This window comes from Diadema antillarum, unplaced genomic scaffold, assembly GCF_040938485.1.
Source record: "Diadema antillarum isolate AM-2024a unplaced genomic scaffold, OU_Dant_1.0 seq00000263_RagTag, whole genome shotgun sequence".
Lineage (NCBI taxonomy): Eukaryota > Metazoa > Echinodermata > Echinoidea > Diadematoida > Diadematidae > Diadema > Diadema antillarum.
In genome coordinates, this window is record NW_027271301.1 from 1,199,175 (window position 1) to 1,223,463 (window position 24,289).

Sequence of the window (24,289 nt, forward strand, 5' to 3'; positions counted from 1 at the left end):
ACTGGGGATGAATCTCGCCTCAGAAAAGACATGTTGAGTGATGTCGAATTGAGACTGTTTATCTGTCTTTTTCTAGATATTTCTCAAATGTCAGCATTTGTAGTGCTTCATAATTGTAGTCGGTTGCAGACATTATGGTTTTGTTTTGTCATGGCCATTTCCATGGCAACTATTTGCTAAGAGGAGGCGTTCTCTCGAAGTCAGCGCCATATCACTGCAGGGATGGTCGTGGATGTTTTTCTTCTCTCTTTTTCAGAATCGGCACAATCTTAGCTTAATTGCTGCCATTTAGAGAAGAAATGTGTATCTTGGAACAATGTTTCAACCTTCATTACTAGCGTCACACCCTCTGTTATGCCTGTGCAGCACAAGACTTTGCCAATTATAATTCTCCGTGGATTTGGTCGCTCCTTCCTCTTTGTAGCGAGTTAGAAGTTGTCTTCCCTTATTAGCTCTCCAGAGTAACCCACATGTTTCTTCTTTTGTCTTCCTCCATCTCTAGTTATATTAACTGCCTGTTTTTGTGTTTTTCTTTTTCTTTTTTAGGGAGGGGTGGTTCTTTTTTGTCTTCCTTTGATGTGTTCAAAGGATTGTCATCCCTCTTTTTGTCAGGATACAGGAAAGATCTGTGCGCTTTGACTGCTTGGATATTGAAGCCCTGTGCTTAAGTAGTTGTCGCAGACTTAAGTAGTCTAATGACGTGGTATATTCTCTCATATTCTGTTCTGTCACAACAGATTGACAAGAATTACATTCACTTACAGCTAGTAAAGGTCATGGGATATATCTCTGTATACTACAACACACAAGCATGCGCACACACACACCCTCACACTGTCTCATAAGAGTTGAACCTACATGAGTGTGTTCATATCTACAGCTGATCATGTTCATCTCAGGTAGATGATTCACTACAGGTGTACCCAGTTTCATGACAGTACATTTAATTTTCTCCTTTATTTCAGAATCAGAATTATTCAAGTGAGTGATCATGATGATATTCTCACAAAACACTTTTCAATTTTCAGTCACTGTAGACACTTGTCTATTCAGCTGCCCATTTACTTGTTTGTTCATTTTTGTTGAGTTATGTATTTCACAGAAATGTCCTTTCTAATTCCTGATGGACTTGAGATTTATAACCTTGTCCACACTTGAGGTGTATGAAAATGATCTGATGATTATTTCAAATCATCATTTTTTTTTCCTCCAATTTCCTGTTTTGTCATTGATAGGTGGATCAAACTGGAGAGTACATACAAAGTGACTGCAAGAGACGACACAATCCAGGTAGGTATGTTCACACTCCTAGATAATTTCTGGTGTATATTATCAAAGATGAACTGTTATACAATGCACAAGGATGGATGCAGTGTACACAGGAGAATGATGAGAAAATAGAATACATTTTAAGTGTCCTTGCTGTTCAGTATCGATACATATTTTATGAAAGCCATCTAACATTTATGAACATGGTTGTCAAGTGAGGCTCATTGAGGACGGTTTGATTTTGCTACAGCATGCATTTTCCATAGACGCTTGCCGGAGTATACTCAGGACTCATCCTTAACGAGTTAACAAGCACTCACAACATTTCAGAAATACTTGTTATCTGTGGTGCCTCTCTTAAAGCTAAAACATAGTTCCCATAAGGGCTGAATATTTATTTTCCACCATCTGGATCTTGCTTGCAATACACTGAAAGGGTCTACCAAGAAACATACCTGGGTGACATGATATGTCAGGATGGTGAGTTGTTTTGGAGTATTTGAGATCAAAAGCGTAGAATGAATTTGATCATATGAGTACATGAATTTTATTCCAGAATGGCCATCCCTGTTCAGCATTGTGGGGAGGTAGAATGATATGTGATAATCAATCTTGCCCTTGCAATCATAATCTGTATGCCATTCATTCTAGTGTGGAAGATCAATGGATACTGCTGTGGCTCGATTTGCTGATTATTTATAATCAAATATGAAAAATATAGCAACCACAACTGAGAAAGTTCTGAGATTGTGGACTTCTGGCAAACCATTTTGACTAATATTTTGCATTTTTGTTGTTACACTACTGAAATCGTGTTTTTATTATATTGTTATTATTTCACCCATTATGCATACACATTTTGGATCAATAATTGACAATTTTGGAGGCATATGAGAGCTTTGTTTTAAAACAAGTTGTACTGCTGAGGCAATGACAATTATAAGGCAATCTAGGAAATCAGTGCCTGCTTATATTGCAAAGGTTCCCCAACGCTTTTACAATAATGGTAATGGTATTAATTTTACTATTTCTCAGCTGGGTTTTTCTGGTTTTTATTTTTGTGAATCTTGTGAGTCGAGTACTATCTAACAACACAAGAATATATTAACTCTGATTCAGACATAAATGTGACATGCACAGGTACATTTCTCCATTTATTACTGTATTCCATGATTGCATATTCAACCACTCACAAAATTGTTGGGAAGTCCATTTGCGAAAATTAGACTCTCTATGTATGATGCCGTATACAGTGGTGAATAGGACTCTAAATACTTGTGAACAGAAGGTCTGGGAATCAATCCTGCCCAGTGCATTCACCCCTACACAAGACTTTCTCCCCACATAGTATATGTCTGTCTTTACCTACATGTTTATGTAGGTACATGTACCTGGATATGCTGCGTAATAATAATGGCAAGACCCTGTGGGAGAGCTATGCTTTAAAAAACACTAAAAAGAGGGTATCCTGGATAAATGAAACTATGTTACTACTAGTATTACTACTACTACTACTTCTCCTACTACTACTACTACTACTACTACTACTACTACTACTACTACTACTACCTACTACTACTACTACTCCTCCACTATTACTACCACTACTACTACTACTCTACTACTACTACTACCACTACTACTACTACTGCTACTACTACTACTACTACTACTACTACTACTACTACTACTACTACTACTTCTTTTACATACTAGTTACTACTACTACTACTACTACTACTACTACTACTACTACTACTACTACAACAACTACAACTACTACTATTACTACTACTACTGCTACTACTACTATAATTCCTTCTATAATATATTATTATTATGAAAATATTGTAAAAGGCATGAAAATACCTGTCTTTTTTCACTCACTTTAAATTTTCATAAACTTATGCAAGTTATATGTTAAAACACCACCCACTATCCCAATTCTTCAACTTGCATGGTTTCATTAAATTAAAGATTATATTTAGAGTCTGACTCTCTGATTTGAATTTTTTAGTTAAAAGAAGCAAAATGAATGCAGAAGTTGAGCATGACATAATTGAAATTCTGGTATGACCTTTTTAAAATCATGATTTTGTAAAGGGAAAAAATTGTCTGCGGCACTTCAAAACAAAAGTCTTGGTTGTATGGTTTGATGTCTTACTATTTTTGGCAGCACTCAACATTTGTTTGCTGCATTAAAAAACAAGATTCAGGGATTGCAAAACTGAGGGGGGGGGGGGGTGCTGCAGTCCCCACCACACTGGCTTATGGCTCTTAAGGCAGACAGAAAAAGAAAATATTGAAAAGATTAAAAAACATGAAAAAATGACTTTCTGAGAGTTCGCTTCACGATTCTTATCATTGAAGGGGGAAGGGAGCACTGTCCCTAGACTCAACCATAAGCACTCCCGTAGATACCCCAAGGCCACAGGTGCCCCCCCCCCCCCCACAAAATATTTGTCAAACCCATGGATTTACTTTCTTCCAAGAAGCGCTCTTACATGACTGCTCATTATTTCTCAATGGGGATATGTTGATCTTATTTTCCAGGCATTGGGATTGGTGCCAAGTAATAATCAGCAACATCTCAATTTTTGGTCAATCATGCAAACAAATATTTAAATGATTGAAAGTTTCTTTTAAGTCTGAATGAGACACATTGATATGTGAATGCGGCAGCCCTTTGCAGATATGTGAGACTCAATGATCGAGTGTAGAGATGTGTGGAAGATTTTTTTTTTTTTTTTTGTGCTGCCAATGGTTTACAGGGCAGTCCTATAGACTCATCTGCTAGCATCTTGCAGCTGGATGTAAGCAAGCCTGGTAGGACTATCACATTACCACCAAATTCAATCTTGTGGCAAGGCGCTCTCAGCAGTCCATTTCACCCACTACAAGGCTGACCTAAAAAGCGGTAATTCCTTTAAATCTCCCTCCAAGCTGGAAGCTGTCGCTAATCATGTGCGGTTGTTTGTGGCAACTGCAAGTGATATGGGTGGGACTAAAGTCATTAGTGGGGTGTTGTTTTAAAGTGATTTGCAGGGAGACAGATTTGCCGGAATGGCAGAGGTGTGATCGCAGATATTAATTACTGACTTGATCAATTCTTTGATGACGTCAGGAAAACATCTAGACTGAGCTTTCCTCTCGCTTTGCTTTCAAATTGATATGCATCTCTGTGGTAATAGAATGCTAAACTTGGCATTGGTATTTGATCAGTGAGCTAGAAAGTATGTGTTTGGTTGAAACATTCTGTTAATACATGTATGTTATTGTTTATGTTTTTGCCAATGGAAGTGTTTTTGCTGTTTTCACTGATAATGGTTTTGTGTTATCTGATGATTTTTTTTTCTAAAATTTCCCTCTGTGTCTGGAGGGTAATTTCCAGCAATTCTTTCTCTGAATGTGACCATTCATACTTCACATACACTGTAACATGATGAATTCTCCTTGCGCTGCTGTTGCCATCTTTTTCCCATACTCGGCCTAATTCTTTACACACATGCATCTATTTGTGTGTCGTTCATCTGTGCAGCGCGGGCTGTTATCTCTGCTGCATAGGATCCAGTAGACATCAAACGTCAAACCATAGCAGATGTGTTGACAGGATAGAGGGGCGTCATGTTCTCAGGCTGCAGTGTAGCCATGATAAGAGAGTGCATCCATGATGTCATGCGATCCGCTGCTGATTTGGTCCACCGTCTTGCGACTAACGGGGAGTAATCCCTCTCGGTACTCCCATTTTCGTGATGAAAAGTACTAAGCCGGGTACGACAAGTGCCGGATGGTGTCCAGCCATTTTAAGTTTATGGTGTTAAAAATAGTTTGAGAGTACACTGCAGGATTCTTAACAGAGATGATTGAAAGAAAGCTGTGCATCTAAAGGAAAGAAAGAAATCAGTATACACTGTGAGCACCATGAATTCATAGATGGAATTCAACAAGGCTTATAATATTGTGTGTGTGTGTGTGTGTGTGTGTGTGTGTGCGTGTGTGCGTGTGTGCATGTGTTAGTAAAAACTTTATCTCAAAGCATAATGTATGATAGCAATGATGATAACGAGAAGCTCTTTCACCTCTATTTACATCATGAGATTGCTTATAGTCCCTTTTTTATTTGATTTGAATTGATTTCTTATACGTAATGGCAAAGAGATCAGTAAATGCTGTCTGCAAGCAACCAAGGGACCTTTGGTTCTTCGTCCCCTCCCAAGAACTCTAAGCATTAGGGATAAAGTGCTGTGCATTATCACTGCAGCCATGGGATTTGAGCCAGGCACCTCATGACTGGTGTGTAATGCTGTATATACCAAAACAAAACAAAATACAAAAAAGCAGCTAAGCTCTGGAACTTGAGCAATTCTACAGGAATGCAAGTTAGGGAATCCCCCTTGCAGAGGGTGAATGATCTTCTTATACTGTGTACCACATTCACTCGCCTGACGTCCTTGCCCGAGTCGACAGCTTGCCAACTTTGCATATTTTGCTCAAACACACAACCATGCACAAACTGACCGATAAATTGCAATATACCCAGTACACTGAAAGCTTCATTACAGCAAAGCGTGCAATTTTCTCTACAAGTTTCATGGACTGGATTTTGGGCAAGTTTGTATAAAAAGTTGCATGACTTTGAGAACAGATAGATATTTTCAAAAGCGGTTTGTGCATTCCGGTCTCAGAATAATGTAGCTCACATGGGGTTCAAACCATGGCACACATAGAGTGAAGTAGATGTTGTTACCAAATGAAAATGCAACTTTGTATCAGTATGGCTTTGAAATCATTGCTTTTCAAGGTGCATTACTAAACATCATTCATTTTTTTATATAATTACAGTCATTTCTTCTAAGGAGGAGTTTTGTACACAGACTGATCTGTAAATATGCCTTACAGTTTATATAGCCAGGTTCAACTCATTGATAGTAAGAGCCGGGACTTCTTACCTGCTGGGTTACTTTAAATTGATATTTTCACACGGTTTATTTTCTGTGCTGAGCTACTCAAAAACATTTGCGGGTTCTTGAGTTTGCGCAGCCCGAATGCTTTATACTCGTATGTTTTCATTCAATTTACGTAAAATGCATGAAAATTGATGTGGTGTGTGATCCAATGCACGGTCTGCTTAGAAACTGCTGCATTCACATATGCACTAAATTGAATGATACTAATAGCACTTTGGCACATGTAATACACACAGACAGACAGACACACACAACACACACACACACACACACACTTGTACCATGGATTAAAGTTGCACTGACGAAGAGCGCAATTAAACCTGTTCAAAATATGCAGAGAAAATTTGCGAAGATATTTTTGCAGGTTATAGAACTTGCGCTATAGCCAAATGTAGCGTGAAATACACACACATGTAACACAAAAAACATAATGTGCCGCAAATATTTAGAGCTGCTTTTACAGTAGTATTTCTACCTTTGTTTAATCCTTTCTCATGACAGTGGGGTGCAGCTTAGTTCTGAAGATTTGAGGCAATACAAGAAATGCTGAACACTGATTCTCTCAATGAGAACATCTATTTGTGATGTATCAACAAGTAAATAGGAAATTGTCAAAGGTCTTGCACGTCTTTCTCTACGTATGAAAATGAAAGAGTTTCAGATTTTTTTAAACATTGGGAAATGTATGTAATAGCATGTCTGTATTTAAGGTCAATGTTTTTATGTAACATAATGGCTTTTACCCAAATTGCCATTTGAAGAAAAATTTGGAATTCCTGGAATTGTCTTACACTGTAGCAATAAAATTGTATCTGATTCCCCCGCAATCAGAGTTGTGCATGCATTGTTCTGAAATAGTTCTGACCTTGCTCGGCCTAACAAATACGGTTATCCTGCTCAGGCATTTTATATCTGTGACCACATGTGATGTGGGGATGTGGCGCACAGCATGCGAGAGCTGTGGTGTCATAATTGCGGCCTTGTTTGATTAGGGCGACCTTCACTGCATGAGCCAGGGGAAAATGCGAGGAAAATTGGCCGGCGTAATGAGCCCCGTTAGATAGAATAATCTGTAAGATAATAACCAGTCCTTGGTTGCCAGTTAATGAAGTATGCACAATTAATGACCAATTTTACTTCTTTCCTGTTACCAATCCCTGATATTTCTGATTACCAATTAACCTGATTATTTACCCCCTGCGTAGATCTCTTTTTTACTTTCTACACATGTATGCGGTGCGATAGAGTCAAACCATGCATGGGACTCAGTGATTTGGGAAGCCTCTTATGTGGATGAGTTAAATAAAATTGGCTCTTTTGTAAAACGTTTTAGATAGTTGAGATTGAGAACTCTTACTTTACCAGTATTTATTTTGAGTTTCTTGAAATTCAGAAAGCACTTTGGTTTAAATAGTCTACTTATAAAATCTGAGGTGAGAAGTTCTGCACTAAGAATTATATTAGTATATAAAATAAAAAGCCAAACCTCTGGAAAGGAGTCTCTCTTGCACTAGGAATGTATATCAAGCTATTAAAAACAAATGGAATTGATGGGATGATAGGATTTTACTTTCCATCATTCTTTTTTTTTTTTGGTATGAAGTTTAAAAATGACTTTCTCTATCCTGTGGTGTATTTTGTTTGTGTGACAACTGTGGCAAGTAACATGTTTTCAGGGATCTGATTACCAAGGAAACAACGTGTGTGTGAAGCAGGCATCGAATGCCCTCATTGAGATGGCAGTTAAAGTGTTAACTTAGGATACTGATTCCAAACTGTTTTCTGTTATTGTTTTTTATTCCATCATTTGCCCAGTCTTCTGAGGTTGCTATGGTGATGCTTTTTGCATCCTCGCAAATTATCCCACGATAGTTTTTTTTTTTTTTTTCAATAAATGAATGATGAAAAGTGTAATGATATCTACCTGATATTCTGGATTCAGGTAACAACACCCGGTGATGATGACACTGAAACTTAAAAAATGTATAACTTTTCAACAGATTGATTTTCCTCAAACCTTGCTGCTGTCTTCTGGTAATATTGCTGCATTCACTCAAACCATGTTTATTTGGCTTTCATTTTCCTTTGAGTGGGTGCCAGACTGCTAAGTAGGAGGTGAAGAAAGCTTGGCATACTACATGCTCCACATGCTCTCTCTCTCAACAGTTGGTTATTGGTTGGAATATACAGTATAAAAAGGGCCATTTTTCAAAGCAAGCCTAAGATGAAAAATTTCTGTGCCAAAGGAGCGTAGAGAGAGAGAGAGATGTGGGTTTTTTTTTCTGTCTGTGTGTGTGACAGTACACATGTTTATGAGATTTGATGAGTTTCATATACTGTACCTACATGTATATATGTGACCCTGCACCTCAAAACAAACAAGAAGTCGCCAGACATGAATTTTCAGTTAAGACCATATTCTGAACGAGCAGACTTTAGGCTTTAAAATGATGTATAACTCAAATCAAATGGACTCTCCTAACCTATCTAAATATTGGAAAGAAAGCACAAACTCAGGAAAAGTGTGAACTGAGAAAAGAGGCTCTGAAGTACAGTGTCTATTCAAGCGCTTAATCTTTACCAAACCGTGCTGGCTGTGCGATGAATGGGACAAAAAACAGGAAGTAAACCACCAGAGTAACAACAATGAAGGGATTATCAGATTACACTGAAATTAAGCATGCCTCATTAACACATTCTGTCCATAATTAATGCCAACTTTCAAATCAGTAGCACTATCTTTTCAAAAGTTATTAGAGTTGAAAGTGAAGAGTGTGGACAAGGTTTTTCAGAAATGAAAAAGGGTTTCTAAAGACACACATAATCACACTATTCTACCAAAAATGTTCCAGATAAACTGCTAAAAAACACATTTTCCTACCCGTTTTATGATACCAAATTTTAGCATAATGTAAAAGAAGACCCGTCCTTTCAGAAAATATGAAAAAGTCAAGTTCGGCTAGGTTGACCCATTTCACTTATTTTCAGTCCTCACGCAAAATCAGTGTGCGCGACTTTATGTTCGTTTTGAGGTGCACGGTCACATATGGTATATTAAGACACTCTTCTTCCATTCTTTTGTGGCGTTTTGAGCATGGTTGATACCACCTGTCAGGTGTGAACTACTGTAAAACAAAACATGAAATTTTCGCGATTTAGAAGCAGTGGTCTTTTTTGCAGCTTGAAATTTTCACGGGTTGCCTCTAACATTCAATGCATATAGTGTAGATGAGAACTTTCGCGTGCATTTTAATTTCGCAAAACCTAACCCCCGCGAAATTCATGAAATTAAAATGTATGTGAGCATTCCTCATTTTACAGTATCTATTTGATGTATTTATGTGTTATACCATAGAGATTGAATATCCTTGGAGGGGATTTCCCAGCAGACCTATTGATTTATAGGGATATCATTGCAGAGAAGAGCAGCGTAAATGAATGGGTAGTCATGACTAAAGGATTGCAAAAAGGATTTTGCATCATAGGATTTTAAAACCTACATATTGAGAGTACAGTTTGGTCTTTACAAGATAGGATACTGAAGACACAATGAAAGATATAGATAAGGAGCAAGCTGTACAGTGTAGCTGGAAACCTATGTGATTAGAAAGAAGGTTCAGGAAAAAGAAATATTTGTACCAGAGAAAGCCATGACCAATACCTGCACTGTAACCTGGCAATTAAAGGATTCTTAGTTACCTCATATAAGCCATGAGGGTCATCTTCAATCACCTGAGTTCAGTGTTTAAGGGGATGGTATAGTATTGGTAGAGTTGAGGATTCAGCATTTAACTTTTTTGGGAGATACATGTACTTAGAATCCACTTTATGAAGTGTTTAAGAGCACACAATTCTGAGAGGAATTCAAACTTTGTGAGATGAAAATCCATTTTGATATGGTTGAGATATCCAAAAACTAACACAGTAACAAAGTAAAACAAAGTAATCCTAATAAAAGTTGGGTCCTACCTTTTATTAGGATTGTTTTGTTTGGGATATCTTGGCCATTTCAAAAGCAATTTTCATCAAATAAACTTTGAATTAATTTTAGAATTATATGCTCTTTCTTATTTCATAACGGGTTTCTCATTATCTCAAAAACATCATCATCAAAAAACATAAGAAACCTGAAGCCCCATCTCAAGCGAAAACTGTACCATCCCTTTAATTGTACTTACCACTTCTCATACCTCATCCCTATACTGTACGAGCTAAAATTTTCGCGTACAGATATTTTCGGGAATTGCTACTTAGAGGACATTTTCGCGTGTTGTTAATTTCGCGGTTACGAGGGTCTGACTAAACTTAGTTAATCGCTCGTTGTTATTTTCGCATGTTGTTATTTTCGCGGTTCGAAGGTGATTCACGAAATTCGTGAAAATAAAACCACCGCGAAAATTTCAGCTCGTACAGTACTTCTCACAAAGTGTACTGTATACACCATGTATAGGGTCACCTGAGAACCAGAAGGATGCCATTGCGTGCTAAGGTTTGAGCGTAGATTAAAGGAAACAATCAATTTCCATGAAATTAAAAGCTTATGTAATCAAAATTGGGTAGATTTATGAGCATTGTTCCAATATCGCGTAAAATAGCTTCTTTGTGGTGTGATTTTTCAAATTTTACTGAAAATGGGAATAATTTAAAATTGATACCATAATGTAATGGAGATCAAGTTCTACAATGTGATACCAATAATTCAAAACAGTGCCCCCGAAAATTGCAATAATGCCCTTCTGGTTCTCAAATGACGATACATTCAATGAGTCCAATTTTACATGAGTTGGGATTTCTCAACAATATTGTGAGTGGTTATATTCACAATCGTGAAGTACAGCAATCAGTGGAAGAACATACATAAGGCCCCCCCAAAAATTGTTGTATTGGCGTTACCCGCCCGACCCTAAACCCCCCCCCCCAACCCTGAACTTTTCAACAACAAAAAAGAAGGAAATACATCGTTTGTGAATTATCAAAGACAACAACAACAACAACAACAGCTGGTGTCGGAAAATGGCCGCGCAGTACAGCGTGTCAGCGACCGGCAAGTCCGGTTCAAAGATTTTATTTAATATTATTCGGAGAATCAATTTGTCTGTGGTGCTGGGTGATTTAGCCCAGGAATTTGTTCGTTCGTATTCTGACCGCCATGTCGTGATGGCTGTTAAAGTGGGGAAGGCGGAAACAGGTCTGTTATAAATTTCTAGGGAAAATCTTCTAGAGATCAGTCTAATCTTTTCTTTCTTTTTTTTTTTTTTTTGGGGGGGGGGGCTCTGACCCCCTATCTATGGAAGAGTTTTCAACAGACCCCCTCCCCCATCTACGAAAGAATTTTCAATGGACACCCCTATCTACAGAAAAGACTAAAAAACACCCCCCCCCCTCCTTCATAAATTTCTTGGGACAAATCTTCCGTAGATAGATGTTGAAAACGGGAACACACATGCCGTCTCCTATGGGTTCGAGTGGGGGGCCAAGGTGTTTTTCCATGTCCAAAATATGATTCTCTTTTAATATTTATTGCTTTTAGACCGGTGATATAACAAACTTTGGATGCAACAGACCCTCTCTATTGAATGGGGTTTTGTTAAATATAAGTTTTACACGTAAAGTACAGGTAGCAAAAAAAAAAAAATCCGCCCTCCCGACCCTATTTGAAAATCTCATGTTATGCCAATACAACATTTTTTGTCGAGCCCACCGGAGGCGTTGGGAGACTAAGGGATCGCCTGCGGCGTCTGTCCGTCTTTCGTCCATCCATCCGTCGTCTGTCCGTAACGCTACAAAAACTTGAATAACTCTCTACTGAGGATTTCAATTTCAATCAAACTTCTAGGGAAGAGTGGTTATACAAAGTTACACATTTTACCAAACATGAAGGGCACCTCAAGGTCAAAGGTCACAGGCAGAGGTCAATGAACTTTAGGGCTGAATGTTAAGTTTTTAGGGCGTGTTTCGTTTATGGCTCGTAACTTTTGATGTATCTGTCTGTTTGTGACCAAACTTAGATGGTATAATGTCCCTTGGGAAGTTGAAGGTTACCACAAGGTCAGAGGTCACAGACAGGGGTCAACAAACTTTTAGGGCCCAATGTTAAGTTTTTAGGGCGCGTTTTGATTATGGCTCATAACTTTTGATCCCTTTGTCCGTTTGTGACCAAACTTGGATTGTAGATGTCCCTTTGGGAGATGAAGGGCATCACAAGGTCAAAGGTCACAGACAGGGGTCAACAAACTTTTAGGTCCCAATGTTAAGTTTTTAGGGCGCGTTTTGATTGTGGCTCATAACTTTTGATCCCTTTGTCCGTTTGCAACCAAGCTTGGTTGGTAGATGTCCCTTGGGGAGGTGAAGGTCATCACAAGGCATAACTTTTGAAAGGTCACAGAAAGGGACAAGGTCAAAGGTCACAGAAAGGGGTCAACAAAGTTTTAGGGCCCATTAAGTTTTTATTGCACTTTTCGATTATGACTCATAACTTTGATCCCTTTGTCCGTTTGTGACCAAACTTGGATGGTAAATGCCCCTTGGGGAGTTGAAGGTCACCACAAGGTCAAAGGTCATAGGTGGGTCAATGAACTTCTGGGAGTTAGAAAAATATTAATTTCTTGTACGCGAATGGGCGAGACACAATTTGGCACTTGCCTTGTTTTTGTTTTTTTGGCCTCATGGCGTGTAAGGTAGTTGGGCCTTAAACAAAGAGAGAGTGCATGCACATGCATGGTATTTAATCAGGGACCTTGCATTTCTGTTTCAGTGGCGTGCTATCCACTGTACCAGCTCACTTCTCTACCTTTAACAGTCGATTACAATTCTATTGTAGATACCCTGGGAACCTGAAAGTGAGCTGTATGAGTTATTAAGACATACAAGTCTGATCTGTTCCCTCTTGAATTCTTGGTATTGCCAATTACTGGGTGCCATACAGCAAGCATCACTTAAGATGCATTATGGGATAGCTCAGGGGACAAATTTGCATCCGGTTTTGGCTGCATATGCACTCAGGTCACGTTCCATCTATGTCCAGGGGTATTTTTGAAGATTTCTTCGCTTTCCATCATGTGACCAGCACATTGAAGCCTCGCAGTAGTGAACCATAGCTCTAGTGACCTTATATCAGTAAAATCTGAAAGTTCTACCCGAAGAAAAAAAAGCAATGAGGGAAAAGCAGACAAAATTGCATTGAATTGCATGGGAACTGAGACACGGGCAAGATCACAACCGGAAGCAACAATGCCCCAGAGAAATCCCACAGTGCATCTGTGACAGGGCTCTGCAGCAAGAGCAGAAGTTGCTGTTGTTGTTGTTTTTTTTTCGCATTGCCGATACCGAGAATTCTGATGTTTCTCATGGTAGCCATTCGTTGGCTCTTGACTTGACCCTAAGGTTTTGCTAGCATCGTAACACCAGGGTCGTATGTCTGTGGATAATTAATGCGTAAGATGCTCCGAGTCACTCCTGTGTGTAAAATTGGCAAGATCAATTAGAGTAGAATGGCCCATCAGTTAGATTTTGAACCGTCTCAGCTCCCGGGTTGTCCTTGCTCAGGGGTTTTTAGTCTGACTCTGTCAGGCATAAAGGACAGATTCGCTAATCGGGTGGTGAGACAGCTTCTCAGTCATCACTCACACTGCTAATCTCTCCCTTGACAACTTCCATGTTATCTCTCCCACTCTTGCTCTCTCCACCAGTTTGTTTAGTCCCACGTGAGCTGGACGACTAATATGCCTTCTGTAATTTGGCCTGAGAAATGGAGCCTGTCGCTTTCTGCCGGAACAGATTCCCTCACGAAAGACGGACATGTGACAGCGTAGAGGTGATTTGTGTACCGTGTGTACTGATGCATGATGAAGATAGGGACAATTTGGTGCATTAGGGAACTGGCTGTTTAGGTCGTTTCAAGTTTGCATGATGTTCAGCGCTTGACTTTTCTCCAACCACAGTGCAGTCACCTGACCTAAACAAAAGAAGTGATGATAAGTGATACGTGCCAAGTTGCACTGTGTCTTGAGTTGGCAGATAATCAGATATAATAAGATTTACTTTGAATGAGACTCTTCTGTTATGCTGTAAATTACTTTTATCTCCACCATGCTTAGCTAAGTGAACTTCCCCAACATTTAGAATGCATACGTGTGGCAGGCAAATAGTGATACAGCCTACAACTAAGCAAAAGAAAAGATTCCACTTTTAATTGTGTTAGCAATGTAACTTGAACAGGTTTTTAATTTTTTTTTTTCACTATGGGCAGTGATGCTAACCAATATCACAAAACAACCACAAAGTTGTACAATTAAAAAAAAATCACACACACATGAAGAGATATCTGCAATGTGAGTATCTAATTCTTTGATCAAACTATACAAGAGATTGTGACATGAAAGCAAGATAATTTCAAGCAGAGGGATGAAGGTTGAGATGTGAATTTTCTTCAATGTGTCTCCCTCTACACATGAAATTTGTAAGATCGCAACTGCTAATCTATCTATAGATTGTGACATGTTTGAGTTTTTCAGCACTGGTGTCAGTGATATCTTAACAACACTAGCACCGTGATCAATCCCAAACTTGAAATCAGTGAGCAGGTTGATCTCAAAATCATGCAGTTCTAATAGCTGGTGTTGGGCTCAGTGCTAAATATCATTTATTGAACCAAGCTGCACTATTCGTGTTGGCTATACACCATTGTAGTTATTTGATTTTTCTCCCTATTAGTAAACACCAGCCCCTAGAGATTATCAAACTTGTGGTTTCAAGCTTGGTGTTGGTGTTAGCATTGGAATGCTTGTGCATGTACTGTAAAAGTGGATATTTTTGGCGCGACTAATTTTTTGCGCTCTGCCAGGTAAGAAGAGTTTCGCGTGTTTTTAATTCGGCGGAATCAAGACAACAACTACTGGAATATATGGCAAACAAAAATATTCGCGTGCTATTATTTTTGCGCAAGTTTCTGGTTGCGTGAAATGCGCAAAAATTTCAGCACTGCAAAAATTTCCACTTTTACAGTACATGGGAGACCAACATTCACGTCCATGGGTGCATGTCGTTCCCACTGACATCCAGTATATATGTATGTGCATCTATGCCTACGCACAAGTCACCAGAAGTATAATGTGATGTTAACAGATTTGTGGCATTTTAATTATTCTAGCACATCACGTATAATAATGGATGCATCTACTCGTATTTTGCTTGAAGCACAGCCACTTTTTGATGTATTGTGCGATTCCTACACGACTTTGCCGTTGTATGAAGATAGACACCAGTGTTTGGGATCGATAATTATGATTGGTATTGCCTGCATTAATCTGACCATCAGTGTTGGAGCTCAATTTGAGGCAGGTGTTTGATAGATAGCATCAGCACCTTTTAGCATCGTGATTTGCTGAAAATGGGTTGCTGGTGCAGCTTCTGGCAGTAGCTGCCACCAGGTTGTGAGGTGTGTGTGACGTTCCAGGCACTACATGGGGATGAGAGGCATGTAAGCTTGATTTCATATGCAGCCTCAGCACAGCTAGTTTGATTTCTCTCCGTGGTTACTGGAAGCCTCCTCCACCTCTGCACTACTAAATATTCACACCTGTCATCTCCACTTGAACTGTAAGTTGTAATTTTGCTCTGTCTGCAGTATCCAAACCATTTCAGATTTTCAGTGTACAGCTGTTATATCATGCCAAATAGGGTATTTCATTTTAAGTCAGGTAAAGGTGCATAACAATGTGACATGTATGCAGGATACTCACTTTTGAAATAAAGTGGAAGATTTGGTGGGGTTTTTTTTCCAGACAAAATATGAAAGGAAATATTTGAAACTGTCCAGGATTTAAATGGCAAAACATTTTCTTCTAATTAGATATGACAGTGTCCCTGTCATGTGTGTGAAGGCTTAATAATGTTAATTTTTGCTGAGTGTTGTTTCATGAATAGAGTGATTCAAGGAAAAATCTGATTATGAAGTAGTAGGAGAATGGTGTAATAATAATAATGATAATAATTAGACAAATTTGTATAGCGCAGCTACTATGTGAATTTATATACTCTACTGCGCTGTGATGTAACAGAGCTCCTGACATTGTTACTGATTAGACACACGAAAAATAGATAACAAATTAATCAAAGGCTTCTGAAAAAAGGTAAGTCTTCAATGAATATAATGGAAGTGTTGCAAATAGTATTTTTTTTTTGTGGATAAATCATACAGATGTGATATACTGGTTCTTTGCAAAGAACATTTTTTTTTTTTTGGAAATTCATGGCAGGTATTACATTTTCTGTTTGGGACAGTACTTTAAGATCTGTCGGAAATTAACTGCTGTGATAGAGATGAGCTGAGCTTGTAGACATCTCGTATGATTTTATGCATCTCGTAGACTGCACCTTGCAGATTTATCAGCTCTCCAGATTTACCAGCTCTCCTTTCAATCTCCACTCACCATCTGGCCCCTCCTCCCCTTCAGATTTGGACTACTAGTGTAAGTTGTGCCTGCACAGCACTGGAAAAGATAGACTTGGTAAAGTAATATAAATGGTGATGAAAATCCCTTAATACTGTTCCTGAGACTGGACAGTGGTGAAACCCTGCGTTAGAAAAAGTAAACTTAAGGGGGAATTCCGGACCACTTGAAAGTTAGTCTGTCAAGAAAGAGTAGAATTTCATTATAAGCAGAACAGTGAAAATTTGGTTAGAATTGAATAGAAGAGTAAAGCCTCTCTTACATCCCGCCGTGCGTGTTTAGAGATCGTGCGGACTCGGAGTTCCTGTCAGTCGTGGAGTTGTCGCAGGGTGAAAATTAAATCGGAGGGGAAGTATGTAGTAAGTACTTAATGAGTGGGTGTGTCTTGCTCAAAAAGTGAGGCCCGCAAGTGGTCTGTATGCCTTTTTGGAAGTAGGAAGAAGTAAGGAGCACGTAAGATCTCCACTTCTGTCGCACACAATGAGTGGGATAATTGTACGTGAATTACAAGTGAAGCGTAAGTTTTCAGAAATCGTACTTACGAAGTAAGAGAAACGTAAAAGAAACGTAAGGAGCACGGAAGTGTTAGGCAAGACAATCGTGCGTCAAATTGGAAGAACCCACGGATAATCACACTAATATAAAAGGGTACATGCACCGAGTCAATTCATCAGTCATGTGAACTCACTGCAGAAAATGTAGATGCAGAACTGAAAGTGCGCTGTCCGTATAAGCTTTTATATAGTAGCACAATACACCTGAGCATGTCTCAACATAGTACTTCTGACGCACTTTTTATCGTGCTGATCAAGTTCGTCATCTGAGTGTGACGTACCTCACAAGTACGGTAGTAGTACTCACCACGCATTTGGTAGTAGGTAATACGCACGGAGGAAGTGCGCTCACCTCCCTTTTGTTAACACAAACATTGAAAGCAAGTGGAAAGTAAGAGCCTCTTGCGTGGTAAGTACGCCTTCGTGGGAAAATGCCCTTCGAAATTGTTGCATGTTTTGCCTGCATTACACGCACACCTATCGAACTTACTCAGTACTTTCCACTTGCGTGCATCTCACTATTTGGCCCATTTTTGGCATGCAAACCACTCGTAGGAGCACGCACGACCTGATGTAAGAGAGCCTTTAAGTAAGTTTGAAATAGTAAAGTTTTGCTAATTTTTACAAAACAGTTTGAGAACATTCAATATGAAAATAGAAATGATTGAGTTGATTGTGTAATTTCCTCACATATTTTTTTTTTTGTACACGAACTCTTGAAATTTTCATTTGTGTGTGTGTATATATGTTTAGAGGCAATTATGCTCCAGTCTAATATCTATCTTATCATTTGAACTCAATTTGTTAAAATGGGCACCATGCCCCACCCAGGGGGCCCCCAGGGGGGCCCAAACCCCCCAAAATTAAGGAATCTGTAAAAATCTTCTTCTCTAGAACCAGAAGTGATAGAGCTAAGTTAATACTATGAGTTAGTACATTGATGACTGTAGTTTCAAGTTTGTTCATGGCAGAATCAGGGGTGCCCCCCTTGGGACCCAGGGGAGGGGGGTGGGGAGAGGTTCTAATGGGGCCTAAATTGTACATTTTCATCTTCTTCTTAAGAATCCCATGACCCATTTTCACCAAACTTGGCAGCTAGCATCCCTAGGGGGTTAGGAACCCAATTTGTTAAAATGGGCACCATGCCCCACCCAGGGGGCCCCAGGGGGCCCAAACCCCCCAAAATTAAGGAATCTGTAAAAATCTTCTTTCTAGAACCATAAGTGATAGAGCTAAGTTAATACTATGAGTTTGTACATTAATGACTGTAGTTTCAAGTTTGTTCATGGCAGAATCAGGGGTGCCCCCCTTGGGACCCAGGGGAGGGGGGTGAGGAGGGATCCTAATGGGGCCTAAATTGTACATTTTTATCTTCTTGAGAACCCCATGACCCATTTTCACCAAACTTGGCAGGTAGCATCCCTAAGGGGTTAGGATCTCAATTTGTTAAAATGGGCACCATGCTTCACCCAGGGGGCCCCCAGGGGGCCCACACCCCCAAAATGAAGGAATCTTTTAAAATCTTCTCTAGTATCAGAAGTTATAGAGCTAAGATAATACTATGAGTGAGTACATTAATGACTGTAGTTTCAAGTTTGTTCATAGGAGATCCAGGGGTGCCCCTCGGGGAGGGGGGGGGGGGTGGTTGGGAGGTCCAAATGGGGGCCTAAATTGTACATTTTCATCTTCTTCCTGAAAACCTCATGATGGATTTTCGTCAAACTTGGCAAGTAGCATCCCTAGGGGATCAGGATCACAATTTATCAAAATGAGCACCATGCCCCACCCAGAGTTTTTGAAGTTATTCAGCCAGAAATAACATGTTTTATATTTCTTATAGCAGGAAGATATATTTTTGTCATTTTATCTATTGTATGTGATCAGTGGAAAATCATGAGTTGATAACATCATCAGGTGGTGATATCAGCAGCTTTCTCATTTGCATATTCAAATCATCTGTTTAAGAACTGTTTGGCAAAAATTAGCAAAAATGTATATTTTCATAACTTCTCTAATTGTTATCCAATTCAATCAGATGGTCATTGTTATGCCTCCGCCACGAAGTGGTGCCGGAGGCATTATGTTTTCGGGTTGTCTGTCCGTCCGTCCGTCCGTCCTTTCCTCCGTCCGTCTTTCCATCCGTCCGTCCGTCCGTCCTTCCGTCCGTCCGTAATAAATTTTGTGGACAGGGTAACTATTAAAACCTTTTAAGGTATCCTAATGAAACTTGGCATGTATGTGTATTAGGGGGTGAAGTTGTGCCTATCAACTTTTGGGTGCACATGGTCAAGAGCAAAGGTCAAAAGGTCAAGGTCAAGTATGTAAAATTTCACTATTTCCTCCATGTCTATGCAATGCCTGAAGATATTTTCTTGAAACTTAGTGTATACATGTATTACTCAATTAAGATTCTCTGGTGAAAGTTTTGGGTCATGAGGTCAAAGGTCAAAGGTCAAAAGGTCAAGTTAAAATATTAAAACTTCGCTTTTTTCTCCGTACCTTGGAAATTGTTCAAGGTATCTTCATGGAGCATAGTATATATACATGTACTGACTGGCAGTTATTATCTAGAGAATCTAGGGTTCATAGGGTCAAAGGTCAGGGGTCAAAGGTCAAGTGCAACACTTCAAATTTTACTATTTCCCTCATACATATATTTATGTAATGCCAGCATTTTTTTTTTTTTTACACTTGGTGTATGCATGTATAACCTAGATTATCTGGAAATTTTCTTTTTCTCTTTTTTTTTTTGGGGGGGGGGGGAGCGGGGGTTTGCCTCAAAGGTCAAAAGGTCAAAGATCAAGGGAAAGTGCTGAACTAACTTTTTCCTCCATATCTCAGAAGTGGCTCAAGTTATCTTGAAACTTACTACATATTTATGCATGTTCTGCCTGACAGTGATTATCCTATGAATTTTAGGGTCAAAGGCCAAAAGAAAATGGTAACAGTGTACTTTCCAATACAGAAATTACACTTTTTCTCCATACCTTGAAAATTGCAGTATTCATACACTTATGAATGGGTCAAAGTCAAGTTTAAGTCCTTGAATCCCCAAATACATGCTCTCCTATTCATCTAATTAAACCTAGGTAAAGGAAGGTGAACATTCAACACATTTGTGACAAACATGTAATTTCAATATTTTGCCAATATTGTGAAAATGTAATCATACATTGTCCACATGTACTATAGACCTATAAGGAGAATCATGCATTATGGCGGAGGCATAGCAGGCGCCTTAGCGACATTTCTAGTTTTTCATAATGGTTTTACTCTTTCTATTCTATTCTAGACTAACTTTCAACTGGTCCAGAACTCCATAGAGAAACAACAGACCAGGGATGGGACAAAAGAAGAGGGAAAAGAGGGTGAGAACTAATGAGAGAGGGATGAAGAGGAAGAGGATGAGAATGAGAAAGAATAGAATGTTAGGAGAGTAGGATCTGGAGAAGGAGAGATAGTAGAGAGGAATTTTGAATATATGCAGAAAGAAGAGAGCCTTTTAAGGCATAGAAAAATATGAATGACAATGAGAAATAAAGCACAAGTTAGATTTTAAATGTGTAAGCAGGGCACATTGAAAGAGAGCACCACATTAGATTCAATTCATTGGGACTGAGTGATAGTATGATAACTCGTGTGTCTTAGTGGCCTGGAGGCATCCTCGTTACAAGGGGCTGTTTTGATATGTGTAAGCATTGGATGGTGATGCACTGAACATTCCAGAGTGTGAGGAGTCATTCATCATCATTGTGGCACGATCGATGTGGTACGAGGAAAATTGTTTTTGCATGCAGAGATTGAGACTTGTGCCATAGAACTTCCAAGCTTCAGATATTAATGCCATAAATGATGCAATGCATATGTGAATGATTGTTGTTGTGGACATAGCTGTACCCAAAAGTTTTTGAATGTAGATGATCAGCAGCTGCATGCGTTTTTTTTTTTTTGGGGGGGGGGGAGGGTAGGGGGGTTTCAGCTGATAGAGTCCAGAGAAATGTGCATCTCGCTGGGATTGGATTACAAGAACTAGGCAGAAGTTCACAGTGTCTGGAAGCCCTTTGCATAATACATAACAGCTAATTTGACGAGACTTAGGATGGATCACGAATCAATGGTACGATGGTAGCCACAGAAATGTCAAAGCAATGTTTGTCATGCGTCGAGAAATGCTAAAACTGAAATGTGAAGCAGGACATACCATACAGAGGGGAGCAGACAATTTCATTGGCCAGGATGGGTAGGTAAGCAGGACTCAACTGGGTTAGTGTAAATACGGGAAGTCTGCGTCATACATTAGGGGCCAATTACGATTTCACGAATCTACCGCTGTCTTTAATAGAAGTAGTCTCAGAGATCACTGTGTGCTGCTCTTGTTGAAATGCCTCAGACGTCTCCACGTCATATTTACTTTTTAATGAGTGTAAATGTGATTCTTTGCATTAGTGCCTAATCTCAATGACCTGTGTGGGACTAAAGCTGAGTTTTACACGGCTTTGATAGTTTATTTCTCTCTCTGCATGTAAAATTCTTGTACAGTTTCTTTTTCGTTTTTCTTTTCAGTGGACTTCAGTCGACTCAGTGTATTCTGTAGGTTGCAGTCACCATGCTGTCACATGTATTACGTGAAATATGTGCTTAAGGCCTTAAGCTAATGCTGATGGATGTTTCCTCATAGTATACCATGGAACTCAAGAAAGTAAGTAGATGGTTTGAGAGCTTCCAGGGAGAATGTGAGGGAGAGAGAGAGAGAGAGAGAGAGAGAGAGAGAGAAAAGAAAGTAAAAAAGCGAGAAGTGGGGAGAGAGAGGGAGAAAAAACATCTGTCAATTTCTTTTGAAATGTGTGGATTTATTTTTTGTTGGATCGGTTGAGGTGACTCGACTAAGCATCATAGACCTTTGGAATTTAAATAGCTTTCTCAAGATATGAAATGCTTGATATCAAGCTGTTTCTACAAGCAGGAAAGTCTTGTGGGTTTGTTTGTGATTGGATCATTGTATGTTATTGGTATGTCTTATTCTATTCTTCCTCTGGTCAGATAGCATAAGCCTAGAATAAATGCTTGTATATATATCATAAAGAAGTCTGCAAAGAACTTCTGACGACTATGATAGATACTACTTTATGAAGACAAGATTGTTATTTCTTTGGATAACATTGTTTTCCTTATCTTTCCCCATGGAAAAGTGTTTCTTTACTGAATGCTGCTATGAAGTTACAGGCAACTGGAGCTTAGATAGCTCCAGTCGGTAAACCCTGGCTGCCTGTGGTGGAGTAATTCATCAAACCAGGGAGGTGGGCCACCTCCCTGATCAAACATATCAACCTGTCCACGTAAAAGATCCTGCTTCATTCATTCATCGCAAAGAGCAGGGTGTTAAACCTGGTGAAGTGGTACCACCTTACATCCAGCTGGACTCCATGGAAGACCAGCTTAGTGTAGCTGAATATGGGCTATCCAGCCATCTTCTCAGGTGGAAAGTGAACAAACAAACAAACAAAATACAAACAAAACACTCACTGAATAATAACTGTAGATGGTTTAGTCCAGAAGCATTTTTATTATAACTTTTGTTCACATTTTTTTTTTCAAATTTAACAATACTTAACATTAATTACACTGATCCAAATATTTACATCAAGTTGTTTCTATCCCTAACTCATATTTTAGATCTATTTTTAAGCACCAAAGATGGGTTTTGTTTCATCTGCAAATGCTTGATAATGCCTTTAAATATTAGCTCATTTATAAGTTACTCATCATAGATGATAAAACTAAAACTTCTGATACCAAGTGCCACTCGATGTAAAAACACACTGAAAAAACAATAAGTCCAATGTGTGTCGGACTGGTCATGTTTGCCAGAATCACCCATAGTGAATGCGCATTGGATTCTTTGTATTTTGAGACAGTTGTAGTTTGTCTTAAATAATTTACTGCTTTGAAAATCAAATTATCAGCAGTGACGACAGCATCTAGTTAAGTGTCTTGAGTTGAAATGTAAAGAGAGAGGAAAGAGAAAGAAAGAGAAGGAGGGAGAAGTATTACCACAACCACACATCACAGTCAACTTGTGTTTATTGACCCTGTGGCAAGACTCTGAAATTGTTTTTGAAAGCCTATTCTAGCACCTGTTTAAACAAGACCAGAGGAAATAATTCATTTTTCCCTATAGATCTTAATTAATTCTCCCTACACACAGTCCCCTGCCACTTGTATGCCATTACCTGTTAACAAAACATGTGTTGCCCTGCGCGCGGCAGACCAAAGGATCCTCTACAACGTGTGCAGAGAGGTACTTTGTCAGTGTCAAGTGGATAATGTGCAATTCCGTCCCCGCAGGTACACCCCAAAACACAATCGCCCCACACGTGCTCCCTTCGCACCCCCCTCCACAAGCCACTCCAAGTTCATCAATCTTTCACTTGTGCCCTCTTAATACATTTTCCCCCGATGACCCCGCAATCACTTATCAGCCCCTGCTGACATGGTATAATTATAGTGTCAGAGAAAACACTGGGAGACTCCTTTTCTCGCTTTTCTTCTCTTCGGCTGTCTCCTTGCTCTGATTTCTCCCCCATGCCAGCTTTGAAGGCTTGTCGGTACACCGGTGCCTCTCCATTTACTCCCGGCCATGCATGGACTGGAGCACCCCTAGAGTTTGCAGATTTAACATCAGACAATATTGGGCTGGCTGCGCGGCATCCCCATCCGGGCGGCCATTGCCCGTGTGTTGCCCCCGGCAACCGCCTCTTCACAACATCCTGTGGGTGGCCACATGCACAGACGGCATCTCACACAGCCTCTGAGAGCTCTGTCTCTCTCGTTTCCCTTCTTTCCTCTCTCCATTTATTTCCTTCCTGTGCTGCTCCGTTCAGCCCAGCATATCTTCTTACCCTTTCTATATATCACTCATCTTATTCACTTCATCTCTAGCATACCGCTCTCTCTTTTGTATCTACAACTCCCTCTCACTTACTTTCCTTCAGCAAAAACCCTCTTCTACCACCTTCTACCACCCCATTTTGTTCATTTTTTCTTCTTT

The 24,289-nt window shown here is 39.5% G+C and overlaps 1 long non-coding RNA gene across 1 annotated transcript in view; it reads left to right on the forward strand.

Annotated features, from left to right (window-relative positions):
• The first annotated feature begins 1,238 nt into the window (after positions 1 to 1,238).
• Positions 1,239 to 24,289, forward strand: part of LOC139729750 (uncharacterized) — a 100,963-nt gene continuing 77,912 nt past the window's right edge. Inside the window, exon 1 of the long non-coding RNA XR_011710884.1 lies at positions 1,239 to 1,290. This is a non-coding gene — a long non-coding RNA (uncharacterized lncRNA). The remainder of the gene's footprint in view (positions 1,291 to 24,289) is intronic.